The 10,033-nt window shown below is 30.7% G+C and overlaps 1 long non-coding RNA gene across 1 annotated transcript; it reads left to right on the top strand.

The window, feature by feature from the left end:
• Positions 1 to 213: 213 nt before the first annotated feature.
• LOC146922311 (uncharacterized) lies at positions 214 to 6,840 on the top strand. Its single transcript, XR_015012414.1, has 2 exons — positions 214 to 2,291; positions 6,482 to 6,840. It is a non-coding gene; the product is annotated as an uncharacterized LOC146922311 (long non-coding RNA).
• The last annotated feature ends 3,193 nt before the right edge of the window (positions 6,841 to 10,033 follow it).

The following is a 10,033-nucleotide window of genomic DNA, read 5'->3' on the forward strand; positions in this document are numbered from 1 at the left end:
ACAAGGACTAAAAGTATGTGTTGGTCTCTGTTAAATTAAAATTTGTTTAATTATACTTAAACTTTTATATTTTTAAATGATTTTTAACAGACATGTTAAGAACATTATAATAACCTCTTTTATAAAAAAATTAGAATTTTTTAACATTTAATGAATTAAATATAATTTTTTTTAAAACGCCAAAAATTCAAGATAAAACTAATGAAAATTTGGACCTAAAAATAAAATTTTGAGATAACTTATTGCGGCGGAACGTTTTATAATGTTTTAAATAAGTATGTAAAAAATCATTAAAAAAATTTAAAATTTTAAGCATAATTAAACAAATTTTAATGTAAGAGGGACTAAAAACACTAACGAAAATTTTTGTAGGGACTAAAAAGTGTGATTTATTTTTATAGGGACTAAAAATAATACTGCAGATATTTATAAGGACCAAAAACTTAATTAACCCTTATTTTTAAAAAAAATATTAGTTAGTAATCAATTCCACGTTAGTTTGTATATAAATATACTTGTTTTAAGGACCAATCAAATTATACACACGCTAAAGCATTAATGAGAAGCCACTTAATCTAATGTCATTTTATATATTCTAAACTATTTTTTAATATTAACATGAATCAAATAATATATTTGAATAAGAATGTGGAAGAAATTTTGCAACTACAAATTTTACACCAAAATGATTTTTTACATAAAAATTCATAGAAATCGTTCAAGTTGTGCATAACTATGTTGTCACGCCTATTGTTATTTATTTGTACCAATAACTTTGTTATATATGTTCCATATACTTTTGATTTTAAATTTATAAGGGTTATAAGCAAAGGTCGAATAGTCAGTTAAAAAATTATGAATTTTAAAACTTATGAAGGTTTTTACGTTACCCCTTTAGTAAGAATACTAAAAGTACGAACATAACATGTTGATTTACTTAACAAACATTTAATAATAAAAATTGTAATTTTAACTATGTTTTTTACAAATCCTTAAGAGCTAGATGTATTTAACTATTATTAGCACAACAACATATGTGCTTTATACACTATAAAGTGGTCAAATCATGTTCTATGTTATATTTCTTACATGACCATTCTCTATACCATTTTCTGTCGACATTTGTCAATTGGTATGTGAGTTTGCAACCTATTCCATTTTTTTAAAAGTCTCTTTGAATTTAGCTAATGTAGATAATGTATATATTTTTCAATTGTTAATATACTGTTGTTTTTAGTGTTGATATGTTTTCGAAAAACTATTTATTTATTATAACATATATTAGCACATAGACCCGTGCGTCGCACGGGTCAGCGATCTAGTTATATTAGAAAATGTTAACTTGTGCCCTTATGGCACAAATTAAGAAACCAAAAGTAGAAATTAAATCTTGGAAATTGTCTATACTTAATTTTGAAAGCTTTAAATTTTCTCTTTTTAACTTGTGTATTTATTGATTAGTTCCATTTTTAACTTGTGTGCTTAGGGCACAAATTAATATCACCCATATTTAGGTGTTTTGCATGATTGTTGTTTTATGGAGTTGGGTACATAGTTGAGTTTTTAGTTAATAATATTGATTTCTTTGAATTTCAAATTTTTATTTTAAAAGAAATATTTTTAAAAATAAAATATTAGTTAGTAATCAATTCCACGTTAGTTTATATATAAATATACTTGTTTTAAGGACCAATCAAATTATAAACTCGCTAAAGCATCAAATAATATATTTGAATAAGAATGTGGAAGAGATTTTGCAACTACAAATTTTACACCAAAATGATTTTTTTAAATAAAAATTCATATAAATCGTTCAAGTTGTGCATAACTATGTTGTCACTCCTATTGTTATTTATTTGTACCAATAACTTTGTTATATATGTTCCATCTACTTTTGATTTTAAATTTCTAGGTACTATTAGCAAAGGTTCAATAGCCAGTTAAAAAATTATGAATTTTAAAACTTATGAAGGTTTTTACATTACCCCTTTAGCAAGAATGCTAAAGGTACAAACATAACACAATAATAAAAATTCTAATTTTAACCATGTCTTTTACAAATCCTTAAGAGTCAGATGTATTGAACTATTATTAGCACAAGAACATATGTGCTTTATACACTATAAAGTGATCAAATTATGTTCTATGTTATATTTCTTACATACAAAGAGAACAAAATATGGTAAAAACACTCAAGTTTGTTAATTATATGATTTTATTTCTTTCCATATTTCTTGTTGTAAAGAATGTTGATGGTAATGATGATATCCTCAAATTGACCTTCTCATCAGGTAAGCAATTTTTTTTTTCATGCTTTTCAATTTTCCTTATGTAAGTTGTAGTCTATATGGAATTAAGAACTAGCTTTATATGATAACAAGATAAATAATGATAAATTGACAATTCAACATTGAACGAGAAATTCACACATGAATTATTACTAACCAATCAATTATTAGTACACAATATAATCCACAAAACCAATAACAATATCAAGCCAACCTAAACTTATGAAATAAAACTCTATAAGAAGAACCAAAGTTATTTGATATATGATGAATAAATCAGAAGGATAATGTAAAATATGTATAGTGATTGAACAATCAATTAGGTTTTCAATTTAATTTTTAGTCAATTCATGAAGGTGAGGAAAACACAAGGGAGAATTTAACTATGTTGACTTTTTCTGAAAATCTTTTTCCAAATGTAACAAAACAGAACAAGCAAGACAATACGATATATATATATATATATATATATATATATATATATAGAGAGAGAGAGAGAGAGAGAGAGAGAGAGAGAGAGAGGACAATCAATTATTGTGGTTCACTCCACAATATGAGGCTAGTCCAGTCCCTTTGTACTTCTAACGAATTTTTCAATGTAATCACACAAGATTACAATTACTTAGACACATAAGTCTAAGATTTCCTTGCCTCACACAAGAATGGTAAATTTGTATGTGTTTACTCTTTGTACTCAAAGAGTGGTAAACTAAACTTAAAGTTCAAGTGACTTAAGAAATTCTAAGATATAAAGTTTGTGATAATTTTATAAATATTTGTGCGCTTTCTAATTTGAGAGAGTTTTGGCACTTATAAAATATATGAAGTCTCTTTTCTTAAACTACCCAGGTCCTTACATAGCAGAAAATGAGATAGTCATTGTTTGAAGAGTTCCAGCCCATAAAACGTCCTTGAGAAGCTTTGATCAATTTTAAATACTTTGTCTCTAATGAATAATTCCATTGTATATTACTGGAGGAAGATTTTGCTTCTTTGGGAATGATATGTTACATTCTCTTTTCCTTTGAAGTTCTTTGTTTATTTTTACACGTGGTCAGAAGAAGACAAACAGTACTATCAAAACTTGAAAGCAACTTTTCTTCAGAAGATAAAACTGGTCAAAGTCTCCCAAACATCTGAAGTTTCTATAAGATCTTGTTCTATAAGAACTTGATCTCATTAGAGTCTTCAAGGCTTGATGTAACCTTTGACCAGAGCCTTGACTTTTTGTTGACCTTTCTTCAAATCATATTATAAGTCTTCAAAAGTATTCTTAGCTCCTCTTGGGTACCAAAATTTTTTCTTTTGCATTCATAACTTGATGTTTTAGAACCAATAACTTGACTTTGAAGTCAGAATTTAATTCTATAATCATGTACACTTGAACGCACATTAGAGTACTCAATTGTTATTTCATACAATATTATCTTAAAAACCTTATATGCATTGTTCTAAAACCCACTTTGTTTTAACAATTCAATTAAGCATGTGAATCAATTGACTTAATTAATCAATTAACATATGTCAAATTATATTGCAAGATATAATGAGAAGGGGAGAAGAGAATACCTGATTTAGAGGTGTTCCATCAATCATCCTCGCTATGGGGTACATCCTCTCTTTATAGAAGAAAATGTCTATTATATGAGCTTCCACTAGAATGTTGAAAGTGTCTGCAATAGTCAATTACAAGGGCTTCCACCTGATTTATGTATCAAGCCAATCCTAAATCTTCTACTGTAAGTAGCCACTCCAAAGTCTCCAATCTTCAAACCTCCTTGAAATTGGATAATCCCAAGGTCTTTGAATCTCAAGCTTGCAAAGCAATCCTTTGATCTTCTTGCTCAAGAAATCTTATTTTATATTGTCTCACTTCCATCCCCTTGAATCCTAATTGTTTGAGAAACAACCCCCATAATTACCTTTGGAGGTGAAAAATACATTCTTTTTTTCTTTAGATCTGATGGAAGAATCGGCAAGGGCACCAAATCGTAACAAGTAATAAAGTAGTAAGATATCGTCGCCACAGGGATTGTCATTCAACTTAAAAATTAACGAAATTTATTTAAGTAAACCCAATAGAAGAGATTAATGGGTCTGCAGGTTTTTTTAATTGTCCTGCACAATACGAGATTATGTTGTTTAATTAAGAAGTTTGATTGTCCTATACATTAATCTTTTTGGAATTAACTCATTTTATTATTAGTTTATGACTTTCCTTGATTCAAGAGAGTAAGACATGACCCCGTAATGTAACGGGGGGAAGTTCGAGTATCTGTGTCGCGACAAATGTTATACTTGCAAAGTTCACCTAAAGACGAATCATATTCCTAACAATTACAATAATGTTTAATTTAAAAGAGAATAATTTGAAATAAGAAATTTACTACTGTTCTTGTTTGGGGACTGATAATATAATTAAGTGCACCAAATCGTACTCAAGTAATAATGTAGTAAGTATTCGTTTTCAAATGGATTGTCGTTCAACTTGGTAATTAGCGGAACTTATCAGAAAAGAAAATAAAAGACAAGATTGAGAGTGGTTACAAGGTTTTAATTGTCCTGCCCAATGCGAGATTATGTTTGGTTTGATTCACAAGTGTAACAGTGATTAAGGAATCCTTGAATCCCCCCTCCTTCACTGTTAGAATTAACTCGATTAATTATTAGTTTATGCTTTCCTTATGTTTGGATTTAAGAAAGTAGAACATAACCCCGTGATGAATTAGTGCAAGTTTATTTCAATATCCTCGCAATTTAACCAGTTACAATTGCGGGATTCCCTTAAGATGAGTTATATCCCTGAATCCATACTTAGATTCAATTAATTTAGAAACTAGGCAATTCACGACTGTCTTGTTCCAATGGAATTCAGGTCCTCAATCCTACTTAGCACCATCTAGAAATGGACATATACAAATTAAATATGACTTTAGATCATAAATTAAATAATAAAAACTTTATTATAGTCCAACAAACAAGAAGGAGTTCTTCGTGGAATCCAATCCAAAGAGGTTTAGTTGCATGTTGAAACATACATCATTACAAAACAATAGAAAAAAATACCCTAGAGAGAACAAGAGGATGATGGATATCCTCTGCCTTGAAGCTCCTGATGTTTGACCGTTGCCATGTACCGCTAGCTTTCTGGATGAATAAAAGAGCGTGCAAGGGTCTCTATTTATAGTGCATCATTACTTAGGGGTTAAGAGAAGAAAAATAGGGGTTTTCAACCAAAACATCTTGAAAAACAGGCAATAAGCACTCCCTGACCATGTACCACGTGCATGGTCCATGATTAGGGGCGCATGGGCGCTTCTGGCAGCCTCTCATGTGCGAATTTTGTAGTTTTCGTTCCTTTTCACGCGTTCTTTCGTCTTGCAATTACTTTGAACTTGAAATGAATTTTCTTCACTTTGTATTGTCTTCAAATACCTTTTTAAGAAACATTGATCTTCAATTTTCATACCCTCGATCCTTCACTTGGTGTCTTGTTTTGCTGATATACAATATTTCTCACTAAAAAAACACAATACATATCAAAATAAAACCATTAAATACAAAGAAAATTGACAACTCCTCTAAATGACTTCTAATTTTCCTTTAAATACAAAGAAATTAACTAAAAATATACCTAATTATCATATGTTATTCCATCATCACAAACCATACTTAAACCGCTGCTTGTCCTCAAGCAACAAAATGGTAAGAAGTTTGAATTTACATTAATTTGATGATGGAACATACCTTTTCTGATATGGTGCTCAAATTGTTACTCTTCCCACTTCCAGTCTTCACAAACTTACCAGTTTTATGTGGGAAAATGTTGGAGAAGAGAATATTACTTTCAACCATTTACAATTCCAAGATACATGTATGTACCTCCTAAATCTAGTGGGGCTGGTCAATGCATTTGTCTAACATTCAAGGTACATATTTCCCCAAACACACATGGAATGCAATGTCCATGTGTAGAGATATTTTTATGCAATGGAATGATATAAGAGATATTGAAGACCTCAAAGTAAAGGGTGCCTTACAATTGTAGCTAAACTAAACAAAAACATTATTTCAACAATTAAAGGAGAAAACACAAAACATCTTTAAAACATAGTTGAACCAAGGAGCAAACTACATCGTACACAATATTTTATCTTATTTTAATAAAATTATTGTATTTTTTTTCATTCCAGCATTTGATTGTAGAATTGATGCTGACTGTCCAATAAGCGGGTTACAATTGCTTAGGTGGATGTGCATCAACAATGAATGTGAATTTCATCATGTGAGACCACGCAATGTTTAAGTATGAGACCCAATTGTATACACTAAGATCCAATTATGACACTAAGGAAAGAGTCAGTTCTTACGTTACTGAAAAAACTATGCAATATATATCTTATAGTTTTCAATTAGTTATTATGTTTGCACCAAATAATTTTATTTTTTGTTAATTTTTCTTTTTGCAATTTCATTAATCTTGAAGTTATGTCTTTGTACTCTAAAATGTTGGTAATGAAATCAAATATGATGTTAGATAATATTATAGTTATATTTTTTTTTTCTTCTATCTTAATTTTGAATGTATAGTCATGACCTCCAATTCAGGCCTATCATATTTTCTTTCTAGCTCTACTACCTATCTGTTGTTTTTCGATTTAAAATATACCGAACGAAATTATTGGGTGAGTCACGACCAGGTCGCTTTCTTTAAGACGTTTCGCGGCACTATCCTAGTTTGTGCAAGGTAGACTAACAACCACGCCGTCTCCAGGATAAAACAGCCCAGATCACTGTTACGAGTATATACTGCACAGTATACAGTCGCTCGAGAATTATACCTCAAAGTATGGTTCAATCGTTTGATCGAAGCCACTCAATACGGTACGTAACCGCCCTATTCTAAACCGTATGGTTCAATCGTTCGATCGAAGCCACTCGATACGGTACGTAACCGCTCTATTCAAAACCGACGGGACAGAAAGGAGTAGAAGTAGAAGAAACTTGTTAAAACAAGTCGGAGGGAGAAGAGAGGAAAAAGCACAGGAAGCATCGACTGTGAATTTTCGGTGTGAAGAATGAATGGGGCGAGCTCTCCTTTTATAGGGAGAGTTTGTAACAAAAAACGAGTGACTTGGGGATTAAGTTTGCTTAATCTTTAAGCAAACACGTTTTGTTTCTTAATTGGATATATCCGGAAGTTTCTGGATACGCGTTTTGGATCATAACAAATTTATTTGTTACGCGTAATGCTTACGGATAATGATTAAATAATTAATTTAACATTTTCAAGTGACAAAAAATATATATATCATCATTTTTTTTTATCCCACAACCCACGACCCAAGCCCGGCCGGGCCGGTCGGACGGCGTCGCGCACGATATATATATTTTGTAAGCGTTCACCCGTTCGCAAAATTGGGTACCCCAAGGGCACACCCTTGGAGGTCACGTTACCCATATATAAACACTTACTAGTTTGGGGTGACCCTCCAATGTGGGACATTTTTAAGTCACACCCACACACTAGTTCTTTCATAGTGTTTTTCTTTCCAATTTTCTTCACTAGAATGACTAGTGTTCCAACACTATCAATATATCTTCAATGGTAAGTAGAACAATATTTCTTTTACTTCAAATAATTCAATTTATATTTCTCAAAAATAGAGTCTATGAGTTATATATGTTGGCTTATAACTAACAATGGAACATCGAGTTTCATCAATGGGACGTCAAGGTTAACTTACTCTTTGTATACTCTATATTAAAAAGTTGGTTTATAATAACATGAGTAATGAAGAAATATAACGGGTTACAAGATCTTTAGTTAAGATTTGGTATTAAGTCCAGAGTTGTTGGATATCACCTACAATGTTTAACGTATGTACAAGGTCCAAATTATATGGTTGAAGATAGTCCATAAGTCATAACAATCTTTTGTTTAAAACAACTCACTATGTAGCTAATAGTGCAATTATCATTCCTAAGATCTTTTACTGCATCAATGTAAGTGTTAAAAACTATATCAAATATTTACTTCAGAATGAATTATACCTTTGATCTCGCCAAAAAGATTGCAATGGTAGTCTTTGTTTTTTCATTTGATGCGGATATTGTGCAGAGGGAGTTGGAAAAAGTTCATCCTACACTATAATAATATAATCTTTTATTATTGTAACATATATGACACTTTTACAAAAATATCAAACCTACAAATGATCAATCAAAGAATTGAACGAAATTGTTAAACTTCAATCTCTTTGAAAGTAAAGCAGAGACAATCAATAATATCTATCTACAACGATAGTGATATTTTGATCACTTAAGCTTTGTTTGGAAGTCTGGAGGTGAAGGGAATGGAATGAAAGACTTTAGGGGGAGGAAAATATGAGGGAAAATGGAAAAATCTTTCAATTTTTTTAAAAAAAATAGTTTTTTAGAGAATGATAAATTAATGCCTATGATTACTATATTTTTAAATTTAAAAATATTATAGAATAATGTTATCTATCGCGAGTAATCATTTCACGACAACCTCACAAAAACGAGTACAATGGCTAATAAATCTTAATTTGCATCCTCTTTTTATCTGCAAATTTTAATAGAGTTGTATTCCGTTGTATTTGACAATTCAATTTAACATTCAAATGAAAAAGAAGACTAAACCAAAATGTTGTGTGCAACACGTGCATGGGAATGGACATGACACATGTAATTCTTTCACTTTGCAAACAATACACCACAATTGATTATAGGCTTAACTGCAGTTTTGGCCCCCTATGTTTCAAGAAGTTGCGATTTCGACCCCCTAACTAAATAAACTACAAAACTGCCCCCTAAGTATTGACCCCCCATGCCAGTTTTGACCAAGTCAAAACTGACGTGGACGCCACGTGTGTATTTATTTATTTTTTATTTATTTTTTAATTATTAAAAAATTAAAAAATATATTTTTTATTTTTTAATTAAAAAATATATAAAATAATTAAAAAATATATAAACAAAATGTTTATTTTTTATTTTTTATAATTAAAAAAATATTTAAAAAATAAAAAAATAAGAAAAATAAATAAATACACACGTGGCGTCCACGTGTGCATTGACTTGGTCAAAATTGGTCTGGGGCCAAAACTGCAAAAAAGTCAATACTTAGGGGGCGGTTTTGTAGTTTATTTAGCTAGGGGGCCAAAATCGCAACTTCTTAAAATATAGGGGGCCAAAACTGCAATTAAGCCTTGATTATAACATCAAATCATAGACACGTAAACATTCAATATGTTAAGAACAAGAGGATGTGTATAGTGGTGTGATTTGTTTTTTACACAAATTGCATAATGTGTTGGTTGATTATAGACTCGTGATATTCACGAAGATATTTTCTCGTGATTAATAGCAACAATCATATTATAATAAAATAGATTAAATTTGAGAAATTCATGTAAACCCTCCAAATGAGAAGAGTTTTGCATTATGAAGAAAAGTTGACCTCCGAAGCCATCCCCTCCCATTTTCCTCTATTTCTTCCACTTACTCATTTCTTTTTTCCCAAGCCTTTCCTTCCCTTCCCCTTCAAACACCATCTCTTCCTCCCGTGGGGGCCTATTTCGAAATGCTTATGCTGACTTATTGCTTTGTTTTGCTGAGAACATTGGAGAGGGAAATGCCTTCCTTGCTGAACTGACTAGCGCAATGAGAGCAATTGAGATTGCTCACCAAAACGGTTGGTTGTATATATCTCTGGTTGG

The sequence above is a fragment of the Medicago sativa genome, chromosome 5 (assembly GCF_051527215.1).
Source record: "Medicago sativa cultivar Bolivia chromosome 5, Bolivia_mono, whole genome shotgun sequence".
Lineage (NCBI taxonomy): Eukaryota > Viridiplantae > Streptophyta > Magnoliopsida > Fabales > Fabaceae > Medicago > Medicago sativa.